The following is a 19,828-nucleotide window of genomic DNA, read 5'->3' as shown; positions in this document are numbered from 1 at the left end:
TTTCACTCCAGCTGACTGCTTGGAGATTGAACGCTTGATTTTATCGAAGCGAGGATTCTCAGATTCTGTTATCGATACTCTTGTTCAGGCCAGAAAGCCTGTAACTAGAAAGATTTACCACAAAATTTGGAAAAAATATATCTGTTGGTGTGAATCTAAAGGATTCCCTTGGGACAAGGTTAAGATTCCTAGGATTCTATCCTTCCTTCAAGAAGGATTGGAAAAAGGATTATCTGCTAGTTCCCTGAAGGGACAGATTTCTGCCTTGTCGGTATTACTTCACAAAAAGCTGGCAGCTGTGCCAGATGTTCAAGCCTTTGTTCAGGCTCTGGTTAGAATCAAGCCTGTTTACAAACCTTTGACTCCTCCTTGGAGTCTCAATTTAGTTCTTTCAGTTCTTCAGGGGGTTCCGTTTGAACCCTTACATTCCGTTGATATTAAGTTATTATCTTGGAAAGTTCTGTTTTTAGTTGCGATTTCTTCTGCTAGAAGAGTCTCAGAATTATCTGCTCTGCAGTGTTCTCCTCCTTATCTGGTGTTCCATGCAGATAAGGTGGTTTTACGTACTAAACCTGGTTTTCTTCCAAAAGTTGTTTCTAACAAAAACATTAACCAGGAGATTATCGTACCTTCTCTGTGTCCAAAACCAGTCTCAAAGAAGGAACGTTTGTTACACAATTTGGATGTTGTTCGCGCTCTAAAGTTCTATTTAGATGCTACAAAGGATTTTAGACAAACATCTTCCTTGTTTGTTGTTTATTCAGGTAAAAGGAGAGGTCAAAAAGCAACTTCTACCTCTCTCTCTTTTTGGATTAAAAGCATCATCAGATTGGCTTACGAGACTGCCGGACGGCAGCCTCCCGAAAGAATCACAGCTCATTCCACTAGGGCTGTGGCTTCCACATGGGCCTTCAAGAACGAGGCTTCTGTTGATCAGATATGTAGGGCAGCGACTTGGTCTTCACTGCACACTTTTACCAAATTTTACAAGTTTGATACTTTTGCTTCTTCTGAGGCTATTTTTGGGAGAAAGGTTTTGCAAGCCGTGGTGCCTTCCATTTAGGTGACCTGATTTGCTCCCTCCCTTCATCCGTGTCCTAAAGCTTTGGTATTGGTTCCCACAAGTAAGGATGACGCCGTGGACCGGACACACCTATGTTGGAGAAAACAGAATTTATGTTTACCTGATAAATTTCTTTCTCCAACGGTGTGTCCGGTCCACGGCCCGCCCTGGTTTTTTAATCAGGTCTGATAATTTATTTTCTTTAACTACAGTCACCACGGTACCATATGGTTTCTCCTATGCAAATATTCCTCCTTAACGTCGGTCGAATGACTGGGGTAGGCGGAGCCTAGGAGGGATCATGTGACCAGCTTTGCTGGGCTCTTTGCCATTTCCTGTTGGGGAAGAGAATATCCCACAAGTAAGGATGACGCCGTGGACCGGACACACCGTTGGAGAAAGAAATTTATCAGGTAAACATAAATTCTGTTTTCTCTGAGGGTGATAAATCATTTTTTTTGGGGCCTAGTTTCCACATGGCTAGTCAGATACTCATAGGAGTATTTTCTTAAGGCCCTCTGACATCGAGTGCATGGTGGGAGGGGCCTATTTTCGCGCTCTAGATACGCAGTTCATATTCAGACTGAGACATCCAGCTTCCCTAAAGGAGTCCTCTGTCATCTGAGGACCACTATAGAGGGCTTATTCCTTTCCTAAATCATATTTGAGGGCAGTTAGGAGCCACAGCAGAGCTGTGGCAAGGTGTTTAACTGTTTATAAATGTTTTTTAACGTTTTTCAAATCCGGTTTGGGGCCTAAAGGGTTAATCATCCATTTACAAGTGGGTGCAATGCTTCTTTAGTCCCTTATACACACTGTAAAAATTTTGAAGAGTTTACTACTTTTTAACACTGTTTTGAAATTTATGTGATAGTTTGTTTCTCTTAAAGGCACAGTACCGTTTTTATTTAATTGCTGTTTCACATTTATTAAAGTGTTTTACAAGCTTGCTGGTCTCATTACTAGTCTGTTAAACATGTCTGACATAGAGGAAACTCATTGCTCAATATGTTTAGAAGCCATTGTGGAACCCCCTCTTAGAATGTGTACCAAATGTACTGAAATTTCTATAACTTATAAAGACCATATTATGGCTTTTAAAGATTTATTACCAGAGGTTTCTCAGACTGACAAAAACATAATTTATGCTTACCTGATAAATTTATTTCTCTTGTAGTGTATCCAGTCCACGGATCATCCATTACTTATGGGATATTCTCCTTCCCAACAGGAAGTTGCAAGAGGATCACCCAAGCAGAGCTGCTATATAGCTCCTCCCCTCACATGTCATATCCAGTCATTCGACCGAAACAAGACAAGATGGAGAAACCATAGGGTGCAGTGGTGACTGTAGTTTAATTAAAATTTTAGACCTGCCTTAAAAGGACAGGGCGGGCCGTGGACTGGATACACTACAAGAGAAATAAATTTATCAGGTAAGCATAAATTATGTTTCTCCAACATAGGTGTGTCCGGTCCACGGCGTCATCCTTACTTGTGGGATATTCTCTTCCCCAACAGGAAATGGCAAAGAGCCCAGCAAAGCTGGTCACATGATCCCTCCTAGGCTCCGCCTACCCCAGTCATTCTCTTTGCCGTTGTACAGGCAACATCTCCACGGAGATGGCTTAGAGTTTTTTAGTGTTTAACTGTAGTTTTATTATTCAATCAAGAGTTTGTTATTTTGAAATAGTGCTGGTATGTACTATTTACTCAGAAACAGAAAAGAGATGAAGATTTCTGTTTGTATGAGGAAAATGATTTTAGCAACCGTAACTAAAATCCATGGCTGTTCCACACAGGACTGTTGAGAGCAATTAACTTCAGTTGGGGGAACAGTGTGCAGTCTCTTGCTGCTTGAGGTATGACACATTCTAACAAGACGATGTAATGCTGGAAGCTGTCATTTTCCCTATGGGATCCGGTAAGCCATGTTTATTACGATCGTAAATAAGGGCTTCACAAGGGCTTATTAAGACTGTAGACTTTTCTGGGCTAAATCGATTCATTATTAACACATATTTAGCCTTGAGGAATCATTTTAACTGGGTATTTTGATATAATAATATCGGCAGGCACTGTATTAGACACCTTATTTCTTAGGGGCTTTCCCAAAGCATAAGCAGAGCCTCATTTTCGCGCCGGTGTGGCGCACTTGTTTTTGAGAGGCATGGCATGCAGTCGCATGTGAGAGGAGCTCTGATACTTAGAAAAGACTTTCTGAAGGCGTCATTTGGTATCGTATTCCCCTTGGGGCTTGGTTGGGTCTCAGCAAAGCAGATACCAGGGACTGTAAAGGGGTTAAAGTTTTAAAACGGCTCCGGTTCCGTTATTTTAAGGGTTAAAGCTTCCAAATTTGGTGTGCAATACTTTTAAGGCTTTAAGACACTGTGGTGAAAATTTGGTGAATTTTGAACAATTCCTTCATGTTTTTTCGCAATTGCAGTAATAAAGTGTGTTCAGTTTAAAATTTAAAGTGACAGTAACGGTTTTATTTTAAAACGTTTTTTGTACTTTCTTATCAAGTTTATGCCTGTTTAACATGTCTGAACTTCCAGATAGACTGTGTTCTGAATGTGGGGAAGCCAGAATTCCTATTCATTTAAATAAATGTGATTTATGTGATAATGACAATGATGCCCAAGATGATTCCTCAAGTGAGGGGAGTAAGCATGGTACTGCATCATTCCCTCCTTCGTCTACACGAGTCTTGCCCACTCAGGAGGCCCCTAGTACATCTAGCGCGCCAATACTCCTTACTATGCAACAATTAACGGCTGTAATGGATAATTCTGTCAAAAACATTTTAGCCAAAATGAACCCTTGTCAGCGTAAGCGTGGCTGCTCTGTTCTAGTTACTGAAGAGCATGACGACGCTGATATTAATATCTCTGAAGGGCCCCTAACCCAATCCGAGGGGGCCAGGGAGGTTTTGCCTGAGGGAGAAATTACTGATTCAGGGAACATTTCTCAACAGGCTGAACCTGATGTGATTGCATTTAAATTTAAGTTGGAACATCTCCGCATTTTGCTTAAGGAGGTATTATCCACTCTGGATGATTGTGAAAAGTTGGTCATCCCAGAGAAACTATGTAAAATGGACAAGTTCCTAGAGGTGCCGGGGCTCCCAGAAGCTTTTCCTATACCCAAGCGGGTGGCGGACATTGTTAATAAAGAATGGGAAAGGCCCGGTATTCCTTTCGTCCCTCCCCCCATATTTAAAAAATTGTTTCCTATGGTCGACCCCAGAAAGGACTTATGGCAGACAGTCCCCAAGGTCGAGGGAGCGGTTTCTACTTTAAACAAACGCACCACTATACCCATAGAGGATAGTTGTGCTTTCAAAGATCCTATGGATAAAAAATTAGAAGGTTTGCTTAAAAAGATGTTTGTTCAGCAGGGTTACCTTCTACAACCAATTTCATGCATTGTCCCTGTCACTACAGCCGCATGTTTCTGGTTTGATGAACTGATAAAGGCGCTCGATAGTGATTCTCCTCCTTATGAGGAGATTATGGACAGAATCATTGCTCTCAAATTGGCTAATTCTTTCACCCTAGACGCCACTTTGCAATTGGCTAGGTTAGCGGCTAAGAATTCTGGGTTTGCTATTGTGGCGCGCAGAGCGCTTTGGTTGAAATCTTGGTCGGCTGATGCGTCTTCCAAGAACAAGCTACTAAACATTCCTTTCAAGGGGAAAACGCTGTTTGGCCCTGACTTGAAAGAGATTATCTCTGATATCACTGGGGGTAAGGGCCACGCCCTTCCTCAGGATCGGCCTTTCAAGGCAAAAAATAGACCTAATTTTCGTCCCTTTCGTAAAAACGGACCAGCCCAAAGTGCTACGTCCTCTAAGCAAGAGGGTAATACTTCTCAAGCCAAGCCAGCTTGGAGACCAATGCAAGGCTGGAACAAGGGAAAGCAGGCCAAGAAACCTGCCACTGCTACCAAGACAGCATGAAATATTGGCCCCCGATCCGGGACCGGATCTGGTGGGGGGCAGACTCTCTCTCTTCGCTCAGGCTTGGGCAAGAGATGTTCTGGATCCTTGGGCGCTAGAAATAGTCTCCCAGGGTTATCTTCTGGAATTCAAGGGACTTCCCCCAAGGGGGAGGTTCCACAGGTCTCAGTTGTCTTCAGACCACATAAAAAGACAGGCGTTCTTACATTGTGTAGAAGACCTGTTAAAAATGGGAGTGATTCATCCTGTTCCATTAAGGGAACAAGGGATGGGGTTCTACTCCAATCTGTTCATAGTTCCCAAAAAAGAGGGAACGTTCAGACCAATCTTAGATCTCAAGATCTTAAACAAGTTTCTCAAGGTTCCATCGTTCAAGATGGAAACCATTCGAACTATTCTTCCTTCCATCCAGGAAGGTCAATTCATGACCACGGTGGATTTAAAGGATGCGTATCTACATATTCCTATCCACAAGGAACATCATCGGTTCCTAAGGTTTGCATTCCTGGACAAACATTACCAGTTCGTGGCGCTTCCTTTCGGATTAGCCACTGCTCCAAGGATTTTCACAAAGGTACTAGGGTCCCTTCTAGCGGTGCTAAGACCAAGGGGCATTGCAGTAGTACCTTACCTGGACGACATTCTGATTCAAGCGTCGTCCCTTCCTCAAGCAAAGGCTCACACGGACATCGTCCTGGCCTTTCTCAGATCTCACGGCTGGAAAGTGAACGTGGAAAAGAGTTCTCTATCCCCGTCAACAAGGGTTCCCTTCTTGGGAACAATTATAGACTCCTTAGAAATGAGGATTTTTCTAACAGAGGCCAGAAAAACAAAACTTCTAGACTCTTGTCGGATACTTCATTCCGTTCCTCTTCCTTCCATAGCTCAGTGCATGGAAGTGATCGGGTTGATGGTAGCGGCAATGGACATAGTTCCTTTTGCGCGCATTCATCTAAGACCATTACAACTGTGCATGCTCAGTCAGTGGAATGGGGACTATACAGACTTGTCTCCAAAGATACAAGTAAATCAGAGGACCAGAGACTCACTCCGTTGGTGGCTGTCCCTGGACAACCTGTCACAAGGGATGACATTCCGCAGACCAGAGTGGGTCATTGTCACGACCGACGCCAGTCTGATGGGCTGGGGCGCGGTCTGGGGATCCCTGAAAGCTCAGGGTCTTTGGTCTCGGGAAGAATCTCTTCTACCGATAAATATTCTGGAACTGAGAGCGATATTCAATGCTCTCAAGGCTTGGCCTCAGCTAGCGAGGACCAAGTTCATACGGTTTCAATCAGACAACATGACGACTGTTGCGTACATCAACCATCAGGGGGGAACAAGGAGTTCCCTAGCGATGGAAGAAGTGACCAAAATCATTCTATGGGCGGAGTCTCACTCCTGCCACCTGTCTGCTATCCACATCCCAGGAGTGGAAAATTGGGAAGCGGATTTTCTGAGTCGTCAGACATTGCATCCGGGGGAGTGGGAACTCCATCCGGAAATCTTTGCCCAAGTCACTCAGCTGTGGGGCATTCCAGACATGGATCTAATGGCCTCTCGTCAGAACTTCAAAGTTCCTTGCTACGGGTCCAGATCCAGGGATCCCAAGGCGGCTCTAGTGGATGCACTAGTAGCACCTTGGACCTTCAAACTAGCTTATGTGTTCCCGCCGTTTCCTCTCATCCCCAGGCTGGTAGCCAGGATCAATCAGGAGAGGGCGTCGGTGATCTTGATAGCTCCTGCGTGGCCACGCAGGACTTGGTATGCAGATCTGGTGAATATGTCATCGGCTCCACCTTGGAAGCTACCTTTGAGACGAGACCTTCTTGTTCAGGGTCCGTTCGAACATCCGAATCTGGTTTCACTCCAGCTGACTGCTTGGAGATTGAACGCTTGATTTTATCGAAGCGAGGATTCTCAGATTCTGTTATCGATACTCTTGTTCAGGCCAGAAAGCCTGTAACTCGAAAGATTTACCACAAGATTTGGAAAAAATATATCTGTTGGTGTGAATCTAAAGGATTCCCTTGGGACAAGGTTAAGATTCCTAGGATTCTATCCTTCCTTCAAGAAGGATTGGAAAAAGGATTATCTGCAAGTTCCCTGAAGGGACAGATTTCCGCCTTGTCGGTGTTACTTCACAAAAAGCTGGCAGCTGTGCCAGATGTTCAAGCCTTTGTTCAGGCTCTGGTTAGAATCAAGCCTGTTTACAAACCTTTGACTCCTCCCTGGAGTCTCAATTTAGTTCTTTCAGTTCTTCAGGGGGTTCCGTTTGAACCCTTGCATTCCGTTGATATTAAATTATTATCTTGGAAAGTTTTGTTTTTGGTTGCAATTTCTTCTGCTAGAAGAGTTTCAGAATTATCTGCTCTGCAGTGTTCTCCTCCTTATCTGGTGTTCCATGCAGATAAGGTGGTTTTGCGTACTAAACCTGGTTTTCTTCCGAAAGTTGTTTCTAACAAAAACATTAACCAGGAGATTATCGTACCTTCTCTGTGTCCGAAACCAGTTTCAAAGAAGGAACGTTTGTTGCACAATTTGGATGTTGTTCGCGCTCTAAAATTCTATTTAGATGCTACAAAGGATTTTAGACAAACATCTTCCTTGTTTGTTGTTTATTCCGGTAAAAGGAGAGGTCAAAAAGCAACTTCTACCTCTCTCTCTTTTTGGATTAAAAGCATCATCAGATTGGCTTACGAGACTGCCGGACGGCAGCCTCCCGAAAGAATCACAGCTCATTCCACTAGGGCTGTGGCTTCCACATGGGCCTTCAAGAACGAGGCTTCTGTTGATCAGATATGTAGGGCAGCGACTTGGTCTTCACTGCACACTTTTACCAAATTTTACAAGTTTGATACTTTTGCTTCTTCTGAGGCTATTTTTGGGAGAAAGGTTTTGCAAGCCGTGGTGCCTTCCATTTAGGTGACCTGATTTGCTCCCTCCCTTCATCCGTGTCCTAAAGCTTTGGTATTGGTTCCCACAAGTAAGGATGACGCCGTGGACCGGACACACCTATGTTGGAGAAAACAGAATTTATGTTTACCTGATAAATTACTTTCTCCAACGGTGTGTCCGGTCCACGGCCCGCCCTGGTTTTTTTAATCAGGTCTGATATTTTATTTTCTTTAACTACAGTCACCACGGTACCATATGATTTCTCCTATGCAAATATTCCTCCTTAACGTCGGTCGAATGACTGGGGTAGGCGGAGCCTAGGAGGGATCATGTGACCAGCTTTGCTGGGCTCTTTGCCATTTCCTGTTGGGGAAGAGAATATCCCACAAGTAAGGATGACGCCGTGGACCGGACACACCGTTGGAGAAAGTAATTTATCAGGTAAACATAAATTCTGTTTTTCTCTTGTTAAGTGTATCCAGTCCACGGATCATCCATTACTTATGGGATACCAATACCAAAGCTAAAGTACACGGATGATGGGAGGGACAAGGCAGGTACTTAAACGGAAGTGACCACTGCCTGTAAAAAAACGTTTCTCCCAAAAATAGCCTCCGAAGAAGCAAAGTATCAAATTTGTTAAATTTGAAAAAGTATGAATCACAGATCAAGACTCCATCTCGTAAATCTGTTCAACAGAAGCCTCCTTCTAAAAAGGCCCAAGTGAAAACCACAGCTCTAGTAGAATGAGCTGTAATCCCTTCAGAAGGCTGCTGTCCAAAATGAATTATGCTTTTTAACCAAAAAGACAGAGAGGTTGCTGAAGTCCTTTGACCTCTCCTCTGTCCAGAACAGACAACAAACAAGGTGAATGTTTGATGAAGATCTGTAGTAGCTTGTAAGTAAAACTTTAAAGCACGAGCCACGTCCAAATTGTGTAATAGACGTTCCTTCCTTGAAGAAGGATTAGGATACAAGAACGGAACAAAAATCTCTTGAGTGATATTCTTGTTAGATACCACCTTAGGTAAAAACTCGGGTTGGTACGCAGGACTACCTTATCCGTACAGAGGACCAGATAAGGAGAATCATATTGTAACGCAGATAACTCGGAGACTCTACGAGCCGAGGAAATAGTTACCAAGAAGGAACTTTCCAAGATAAAAGTTTGATATCTAAGGAATGAAAAAGGTTCAAACGGAACTCCTTGAAGAACCTTAAGAACCAGGTTTAAGCTCCATGGCGGAGCAACAGTTTTAAATACAGGCTTGGATCTAACCAAAGCCTGAACGTCTAGAATACCTGCCAGACGCTTGTGCAAAAGAATAGACAGTAGAAATCTGTCCTTTTAAGGAACTAGCTGACAACCCTTTCTCAAAATCAACTTGGAGAAAAGATAATATCCTGGGAATCCAGACTTTACTCCATGAGTAACCCTTGGATTCATAACAATAAGATATTTACACCATATCTACGTTAAATTTTCCTAGAGACAGGTTTTCATGCCTGTATTAAGGTATCAATGACTGACTCGGAGAAGCCATGCTTTGATAACATCAAACGTTCAATCTCCAGGAAGTCCAACTCAGATTAGTTATATTTAGATGGTTGAAAGGACCCTGAGGTAGAGGGTCCTGTCTCAGAAGCAGAGACCGTGGTGGAAAGGATGATATGTCCACCAGATCTGCATACCAGGTCCTGCGTGGCCACGCAGGCACTGTCAAAAAACGCCAAGCACTCTCCTGCTTGATCTTGTGCAAACACCTCCGGAGGGATTCCCACTCCCCCGGATGAAAAGTCTGACGACTTAGAAAATCCGTCTCCCAGTTCTCAACACCTGGGATATGGATAGCTTATAGACAAGAGTGAGTCTCTGTCCAGTGAATTATTTTAAGACTTCTAACATCGCTAGGGAACTTCTGTCCCCCCTTGATGGTTGATGTAAGCCACAGTCGTGATATTGTCCAACTGAAATATGATCTACCTCAGAGTTGCTAACTGAGGCCAAGTCTGAAGAGCATGGAATATCGCTCCCAGTTCCAGAATATTCATTAGAAGGAGGGTCTCCTCCTGAGTCCACTGTCCCTGAGCCTTCAGGGAGTTCCAGACTGTATCCCAACCTAAAAGGCCGGCATCTGTTGTAACAATTGTCCCATCTGACCTGCGGAAGGTCATACCCTTGGACATATGAACCCGAGAAAGTCACCAGAGAAGAGAATCTCTGATCTCTTGGTCCAGATTTAACAGGAGAACAAATCTGTGTAATCCCCGTTCCTCTGACTAAGCATGCATAGTTGCAGCGGTCTGAAATGTAGGCGTGCAAACGAAACTATGTCCCTTGCCGCTACCATTAAGCCGATTACATTCCTGTACTGAGCCACCAAAGGGCGCGGATGGAATGAAGAACACGGCGGAAATTTAGAAACTTTGACAACCTGGACTCCGTCAGGTAAATTTTCATTTCTACAAAATCTATCAGAATCCCTAGGAGGGAAACCCTTGAGATTGGGGATAGAGAACTCTTTCCTTGTTCACTTTCCCATACGATCTCAGAAATGCCAGTACTACGTCCGTATGAGACTTGGCAACTTGGATGTTTGACGCCTGTAACAGGATGTCGTCTAAATAAGGGGCCATTTCTATGCCCCGCGGCCTAAGGGCCGCCAAAGCGACCCCAGAACCTCCATAAAGATCCTTGGGGCTGTAGTTAACCCAAAGGAAAAAGCTACAAACTGGTAATGCCTGTCTAGAAAGGCAAACATGAAAAACGATGGAGATCTTTATGCATCGTAATGTGAGGATAAGCTTCCTTCAAATCCATTGTAGTCATCTATTGACTCTCCAGAGACTCACTCCGTTGGTGGCTGTCCCTGGACAACCTGTCACAAGGGATGACATTCCGCAGACCAGAGTGGGTCATTGTCACGACCGACGCCAGTCTGATGGGCTGGGGCGCGGTCTGGGGATCCCTGAAAGCTCAGGGTCTTTGGTCTCGGGAAGAATCTCTTCTACCGATAAATATTCTGGAACTGAGAGCGATATTCAATGCTCTCAAGGCTTGGCCTCAGCTAGCGAGGACCAAGTTCATACGGTTTCAATCAGACAACATGACGACTGTTGCGTACATCAACCATCAGGGGGGAACAAGGAGTTCCCTAGCGATGGAAGAAGTGACCAAAATCATTCTATGGGCGGAGTCTCACTCCTGCCACCTGTCTGCTATCCACATCCCAGGAGTGGAAAATTGGGAAGCGGATTTTCTGAGTCGTCAGACATTGCATCCGGGGGAGTGGGAACTCCATCCGGAAATCTTTGCCCAAGTCACTCAGCTGTGGGGCATTCCAGACATGGATCTAATGGCCTCTCGTCAGAACTTCAAAGTTCCTTGCTACGGGTCCAGATCCAGGGATCCCAAGGCGGCTCTAGTGGATGCACTAGTAGCACCTTGGACCTTCAAACTAGCTTATGTGTTCCCGCCGTTTCCTCTCATCCCCAGGCTGGTAGCCAGGATCAATCAGGAGAGGGCGTCGGTGATCTTGATAGCTCCTGCGTGGCCACGCAGGACTTGGTATGCAGATCTGGTGAATATGTCATCGGCTCCACCTTGGAAGCTACCTTTGAGACGAGACCTTCTTGTTCAGGGTCCGTTCGAACATCCGAATCTGGTTTCACTCCAGCTGACTGCTTGGAGATTGAACGCTTGATTTTATCGAAGCGAGGATTCTCAGATTCTGTTATCGATACTCTTGTTCAGGCCAGAAAGCCTGTAACTCGAAAGATTTACCACAAGATTTGGAAAAAATATATCTGTTGGTGTGAATCTAAAGGATTCCCTTGGGACAAGGTTAAGATTCCTAGGATTCTATCCTTCCTTCAAGAAGGATTGGAAAAAGGATTATCTGCAAGTTCCCTGAAGGGACAGATTTCCGCCTTGTCGGTGTTACTTCACAAAAAGCTGGCAGCTGTGCCAGATGTTCAAGCCTTTGTTCAGGCTCTGGTTAGAATCAAGCCTGTTTACAAACCTTTGACTCCTCCCTGGAGTCTCAATTTAGTTCTTTCAGTTCTTCAGGGGGTTCCGTTTGAACCCTTGCATTCCGTTGATATTAAATTATTATCTTGGAAAGTTTTGTTTTTGGTTGCAATTTCTTCTGCTAGAAGAGTTTCAGAATTATCTGCTCTGCAGTGTTCTCCTCCTTATCTGGTGTTCCATGCAGATAAGGTGGTTTTGCGTACTAAACCTGGTTTTCTTCCGAAAGTTGTTTCTAACAAAAACATTAACCAGGAGATTATCGTACCTTCTCTGTGTCCGAAACCAGTTTCAAAGAAGGAACGTTTGTTGCACAATTTGGATGTTGTTCGCGCTCTAAAATTCTATTTAGATGCTACATAGGATTTTAGACAAACATCTTCCTTGTTTGTTGTTTATTCCGGTAAAAGGAGAGGTCAAAAAGCAACTTCTACCTCTCTCTCTTTTTGGATTAAAAGCATCATCAGATTGGCTTACGAGACTGCCGGACGGCAGCCTCCCGAAAGAATCACAGCTCATTCCACTAGGGCTGTGGCTTCCACATGGGCCTTCAAGAACGAGGCTTCTGTTGATCAGATATGTAGGGCAGCGACTTGGTCTTCACTGCACACTTTTACCAAATTTTACAAGTTTGATACTTTTGCTTCTTCTGAGGCTATTTTTGGGAGAAAGGTTTTGCAAGCCGTGGTGCCTTCCATTTAGGTGACCTGATTTGCTCCCTCCCTTCATCCGTGTCCTAAAGCTTTGGTATTGGTTCCCACAAGTAAGGATGACGCCGTGGACCGGACACACCTATGTTGGAGAAAACAGAATTTATGTTTACCTGATAAATTACTTTCTCCAACGGTGTGTCCGGTCCACGGCCCGCCCTGGTTTTTTTAATCAGGTCTGATATTTTATTTTCTTTAACTACAGTCACCACGGTACCATATGATTTCTCCTATGCAAATATTCCTCCTTAACGTCGGTCGAATGACTGGGGTAGGCGGAGCCTAGGAGGGATCATGTGACCAGCTTTGCTGGGCTCTTTGCCATTTCCTGTTGGGGAAGAGAATATCCCACAAGTAAGGATGACGCCGTGGACCGGACACACCGTTGGAGAAAGTAATTTATCAGGTAAACATAAATTCTGTTTTTCTCTTGTTAAGTGTATCCAGTCCACGGATCATCCATTACTTATGGGATACCAATACCAAAGCTAAAGTACACGGATGATGGGAGGGACAAGGCAGGTACTTAAACGGAAGTGACCACTGCCTGTAAAAAAACGTTTCTCCCAAAAATAGCCTCCGAAGAAGCAAAGTATCAAATTTGTTAAATTTGAAAAAGTATGAATCACAGATCAAGACTCCATCTCGTAAATCTGTTCAACAGAAGCCTCCTTCTAAAAAGGCCCAAGTGAAAACCACAGCTCTAGTAGAATGAGCTGTAATCCCTTCAGAAGGCTGCTGTCCAAAATGAATTATGCTTTTTAACCAAAAAGACAGAGAGGTTGCTGAAGTCCTTTGACCTCTCCTCTGTCCAGAACAGACAACAAACAAGGTGAATGTTTGATGAAGATCTGTAGTAGCTTGTAAGTAAAACTTTAAAGCACGAGCCACGTCCAAATTGTGTAATAGACGTTCCTTCCTTGAAGAAGGATTAGGATACAAGAACGGAACAAAAATCTCTTGAGTGATATTCTTGTTAGATACCACCTTAGGTAAAAACTCGGGTTGGTACGCAGGACTACCTTATCCGTACGGAGGACCAGATAAGGAGAATCATATTGTAACGCAGATAACTCGGAGACTCTACGAGCCGAGGAAATAGTTACCAAGAAGGAACTTTCCAAGATAAAAGTTTGATATCTAAGGAATGAAAAAGGTTCAAACGGAACTCCTTGAAGAACCTTAAGAACCAGGTTTAAGCTCCATGGCGGAGCAACAGTTTTAAATACAGGCTTGGATCTAACCAAAGCCTGAACGTCTAGAATACCTGCCAGACGCTTGTGCAAAAGAATAGACAGTAGAAATCTGTCCTTTTAAGGAACTAGCTGACAACCATTTCTCAAAATCAACTTGGAGAAAAGATAATATCCTGGGAATCCAGACTTTACTCCATGAGTAACCCTTGGATTCATAACAATAAGATATTTACACCATATCTACGTTAAATTTTCCTAGAGACAGGTTTTCATGCCTGTATTAAGGTATCAATGACTGACTCGGAGAAGCCATGCTTTGATAACATCAAACGTTCAATCTCCAGGAAGTCCAACTCAGATTAGTTATATTTAGATGGTTGAAAGGACCCTGAGGTAGAGGGTCCTGTCTCAGAAGCAGAGACCGTGGTGGAAAGGATGATATGTCCACCAGATCTGCATACCAGGTCCTGCGTGGCCACGCAGGCACTGTCAAAAAACGCCAAGCACTCTCCTGCTTGATCTTGTGCAAACACCTCCGGAGGGATTCCCACTCCCCCGGATGAAAAGTCTGACGACTTAGAAAATCCGTCTCCCAGTTCTCAACACCTGGGATATGGATAGCTTATAGACAAGAGTGAGTCTCTGTCCAGTGAATTATTTTAAGACTTCTAACATCGCTAGGGAACTTCTGTCCCCCCTTGATGGTTGATGTAAGCCACAGTCGTGATATTGTCCAACTGAAATATGATCTACCTCAGAGTTGCTAACTGAGGCCAAGTCTGAAGAGCATGGAATATCGCTCCCAGTTCCAGAATATTCATTAGAAGGAGGGTCTCCTCCTGAGTCCACTGTCCCTGAGCCTTCAGGGAGTTCCAGACTGTATCCCAACCTAAAAGGCCGGCATCTGTTGTAACAATTGTCCCATCTGACCTGCGGAAGGTCATACCCTTGGACATATGAACCCGAGAAAGTCACCAGAGAAGAGAATCTCTGATCTCTTGGTCCAGATTTAACAGGAGAACAAATCTGTGTAATCCCCGTTCCTCTGACTAAGCATGCATAGTTGCAGCGGTCTGAAATGTAGGCGTGCAAACGAAACTATGTCCCTTGCCGCTACCATTAAGCCGATTACATTCCTGTACTGAGCCACCAAAGGGCGCGGATGGAATGAAGAACACGGCGGAAATTTAGAAACTTTGACAACCTGGACTCCGTCAGGTAAATTTTCATTTCTACAAAATCTATCAGAATCCCTAGGAGGGAAACCCTTGAGATTGGGGATAGAGAACTCTTTCCTTGTTCACTTTCCCATACGATCTCAGAAATGCCAGTACTACGTCCGTATGAGACTTGGCAACTTGGATGTTTGACGCCTGTAACAGGATGTCGTCTAAATAAGGGGCCATTTCTATGCCCCGCGGCCTAAGGGCCGCCAAAGCGACCCCAGAACCTCCATAAAGATCCTTGGGGCTGTAGTTAACCCAAAGGAAAAAGCTACAAACTGGTAATGCCTGTCTAGAAAGGCAAACATGAAAAACGATGGAGATCTTTATGCATCGTAATGTGAGGATAAGCTTCCTTCAAATCCATTGTAGTCATCTATTGACTCTCCTGGATCATAGTTAAGATGGTACGAACAGTTTCCAACTTAAATGATGGAATTCTAAGGAATTTGTTTAAAATCTTTAGATCCAAAATAGATCTGAAGGTTCCCTCTCTTTGGGAACCACAAACAGATTTGAGTAAAAATTCTATCCCTGTTCCACCCCTGGAACTGAATGGGTCTCGTACACAGTGTAAGAATGTCTCTTTCTTTATCCGGTTTGCAGATAATTGTGAAAGGTGAAATCTCCCCTTTATTTGGGGGGAAAAGTTTTGAAAACCAGAAGACATCTCTGGGATATAATTTCCAATGCCCAGGGGTCCTGGGCCTCTCTCTCTCTCCCACGCCTGGGCGAAAGATGAAAGTCTGCCCCCTACAGGATCCGTTACTGGATAGGGAGCCGTTTTACATGCTGTCTTAGAGGCAGCAGCAGGCTCCTTGGCCTGCTTATCTTTGTTCCAGGTCCGGTTGTCACCAGACCGTCTTGGACTGAGCAAAAGTTCCCTCTTAATTTGCCTTAGAGGAAAATTGATGCCACGCCTGCCTTGAAGATTCGAAAGGCACGAATTAGACTTTTTGGCCCTTGATTTGGACCTGTCCCGAGGAAGGGCATTACCCTTTCCTTCAGAGATGTTAGCAATAATCTCCTTCAAACCAGGGCCGAATAGGGTCTGCCCCTTGAAGGGAAATTAAGTAGCTTATTTAGAAAGTCACGGCAGCTGACCATAATATATAGGCTATAGCGCTGTGCGCGCCAGCATAGTAAAAAACAGAATTCTTAGCCGATAGTTTAGTCAAGAAAAACAAGGCATCAGAAACAAGGAATTGGCTAGCTTAAGTGCCCTAAGCTTGTCAAGTATTCATCCAATGGAGTCGCTACCTGAAAAGCCTCATCCAGAGACTCAAACCAGAACGCCGCAGCAGCAGTGACAAAAGCAATGCATGCAATGGGCTGCAGGATAAAACCTTGTTGAATAAACATTTTCCTAAGGTAACCCTCTTATTTTGTTATCCATTGGATCTAAAAAAGCACAACTGTCCTTGACTAGATAAGTGGTACGCTAGCTAGAGTAGAAACTCTTCTCTCCACCTTAGGAACTGTCTGCATAAGTCCCGTGTGGTGGCCACTATTACAAACATTTTTCTAAAAATAGGAGGGGAAGAGAACGACACACCTGGTCTATCCCATTCCTAATTAATAATTTGAGTAAACCTCTTTAGGTATTGGGAAAAACATCAGTACACACCGGCACTGCATAGTATTTATCCAGTCTACACAATTTCTCTGGCACTGCGATTGCACACAGTCATTCAGAGCAGCTAAAACCTCCCTGAGCAACAAGTGGAGGTTCTCAAGCATAAATTTTAAATGTAGAAATATCAGAATCAGGTTAAATAATCTTCCCTGAGTCAAAAATATCACCCACAGACCGAAGCTCCACAGCTTCTGCATATTATGAGGCAGTATCAGACATGGTTCTTAAAGCGTCTGTATGCTCTGTAACTACCCCCAGAGCTATCTTGCTTTCCTTTAATTTCAAGTAGTCTGACTAATACCGCTGCCAGTGTATTATTCACAACCTTGCCATGTCTTGTAAAATAAACGCTATGGGCGCCCTTTATGTTCTTGGCGCCATTTTAGCGTGAGTCCCTGAAGCGGGAGTCGAAGGATCTGACACGTGGGGAGAGTTAGTCGGCATAACTTCCCCCTCGACAGAATCCTCTGGTAAAATAAACGCAATGGGCGCCCTTGATGTACTTGGCGCCATTTGAGCGTGAGTCCCTAAAGCGGGAGTCAAAGGGTCTGACACGTGGGGAGAGTTAGTCGGCATAACTTCCCCCTCGACAGAATCCTCTGGTAAAATAAACGCAATGGGCGCCCTTGATGTACTTGGCGCCATTTGAGCGTGAGTCCCTAAAGCGGGAGTCAAAGGGTCTGACACGTGGGGAGAGTTAGTCGGCATAACTTCCCCCTCGACAGAATCCTCTGGTGATAATGTTTTTAAAGACAAAAAATGATCTTTATTGTTTAACATGAAATCAGTACATCTGGTACACATTCTAAGATGGGGTTCCACCATGGCTCTTAAACATAATGAACACAGAGCTTCCTCTATGTCAGACATGTTAGAACAGACTAATAATGAGACTAGTAAGCTTGGAAAACACTTTAAATCAGGTTAACAAGCAAATATAAAAAACATTACTGTGCCTTTAAGAGAAACAAATTTTGTCAAAATTTGAAAAACAATGAAAAAAGGCAGTAAATCAAACAAAATTTTTACAGTATATGTAATAAGGTAACAGAGCATTGCACCCACTTGCAAATGGATGATTAACCCCTTAATGCAAAAAACAGATAAAAAAAAACGACATAGACGTTTTTAAACAGACACAACAAAAACTTCCACAGCTGATCTGTGGATTACCTTCACTATAAACGATTTTGGAAGTCTTTTTAGCCCTTTAGAGATGTCCTGTAGTAATCATGGGACTGCTGAGGGAATCTGGATGATTCATTTTGTAATTTTAACTGCGCAAAAAAGCGCTAAATTAGGCCCCTCCCACTCATATTACAACAGTGTGGAGCCTCAGTTAACTGTTTCTATGTAGAATTTAAGCCAGCCATGTGGAAAAAATTAGGCCCCAATAAGTTTTATCACCAAACATATGTCAAAAAACGATTAAACATGCCAGCAAACGTTTTAAAACACATTTTTATAAGAGTATGTATCTCTATTAATCAGCCTGATACCAGTCGCTTTCACTGCATTTAAGGCTATACTAACATTACAGTTTTATCACCAATGTACGTTAAAAAACGATTAACATGCCAGCAAACGTTTTAAAACACATTTTTATGAGAGTATGTATCTCTATTAAGAAGCCTGATACCAGTCGCTATTACTGCATTTAAGGCTGTACTTACATTACTTCGGTATCAGCAGTATTTTCTTAGTCAATTCCATTCCTTAGAAAAATATTTTACTGCACATACCTTATTTGCAGGAAAACCTGCACGCCATTCCCCCTCTGAAGTTACCTCACTCCTCAGAATGTGTGAGAACAGCAAATGGATCTTAGTTACTTCTGCTAAGATCATAGAAAAACGCAGGCAGATTCTTCTTCCAAATACTGCCTGAGATAAACAGCACACTCCGGTGCCATTTAAAAATAACAAACTTTTGATTGAAGAAATAAACTAAGTATAAAACACCACAGTCCTCTCCCGACCTCCTACTATGTTGAGAGTTGCAAGAGAATGACTGGATATGACATGTGAGGGGAGGAGCTATATAGCAGCTCTGCTTGGGTGATCCTCTTGCAACTTCCTTTTGGGAAGGAGAATATCCCATAAGTAATGGATGATCCGTGGACTGGATACACTTAACAAGAGAAAGGGAGGTTATGCCATCTAGCTCTCCCCACATGTCAGAACCTATAACTCCCGCTCAAGTGACGCCAAGTACATCTAGTGTGTCCAATGCGTTTACCTTACAAGACATGGCGGCAGTTATGAATCATACCCTCACAGAGGTATTGTCCAAACTGCCAGGGTTACAAGGAAAGTGAGACAGCTCTGGGGCTAGAACAAATACATAGCTTTCTGACGCTTTAGTAGCTATGTCCGATATACCCTCACAATGCTCCGAAGCCGTGGCAAGGGATTTGCTATCTGAGGGTGAGATTTCAGATTCAGGGAAGACGTTACTTCAGTCCGATTCTGAAATGACAGCCTTTAAATTTAAGCTTGAACACCTCCGCTTATTGCTCAGGGAGGTTTTAGCGAATCTGGATGACTGTGACCCCATTGTAGTTCCAGAGAAATTGTGTAAAATGGACAAATACTTTGCAGTGCCTGTTTACACTGATGTTTTTCCAGTCCCTAAGAGGTTTTCTGAAATTATTACTAAGGAATGGGATAGACCAGGTGTACCATTCTTTCCCCCTCCTGCTTTTAAAAAGATGTTTCCCATAGATGCCGCCATACGGGACTCGTGGCAGATGGTCCCTAAGGTGGAGGGAGCAGTCTCTACCCTAGCTAAGCGTACAACTATCCCCGACGAGGACAGTTGTGCTTTCTTAGATCCTATGGATAAAAAATTAGGGGGTCTCCTAAAGAAATTTTTTATCCATCAAGGTTTTATTTTCCAGCCTCTTGCATGCATTGCCCCAGTTACTGCTGCAGCGGCTTTTTGGTTCGAGTCTCTTGAGGAGGCTCTACAGGTGGAGACCCCGTTAAATGATATTTTAGAGAGGATTAAAGCTCTCAAGTTAGCTAATTCCTTTATTTCTGACGCCGTTTTTCATCTAACCAAACTAACGGCTAAGAATTCAGGATTTGCCATTCTGGCGCGCAGGGCGCTATG

Source organism: Bombina bombina, chromosome 1 (assembly GCF_027579735.1).
Source record: "Bombina bombina isolate aBomBom1 chromosome 1, aBomBom1.pri, whole genome shotgun sequence".
Classification (NCBI taxonomy): Eukaryota; Metazoa; Chordata; class Amphibia; order Anura; family Bombinatoridae; genus Bombina; species Bombina bombina.
This window is presented reverse-complemented; position numbering follows the sequence as displayed.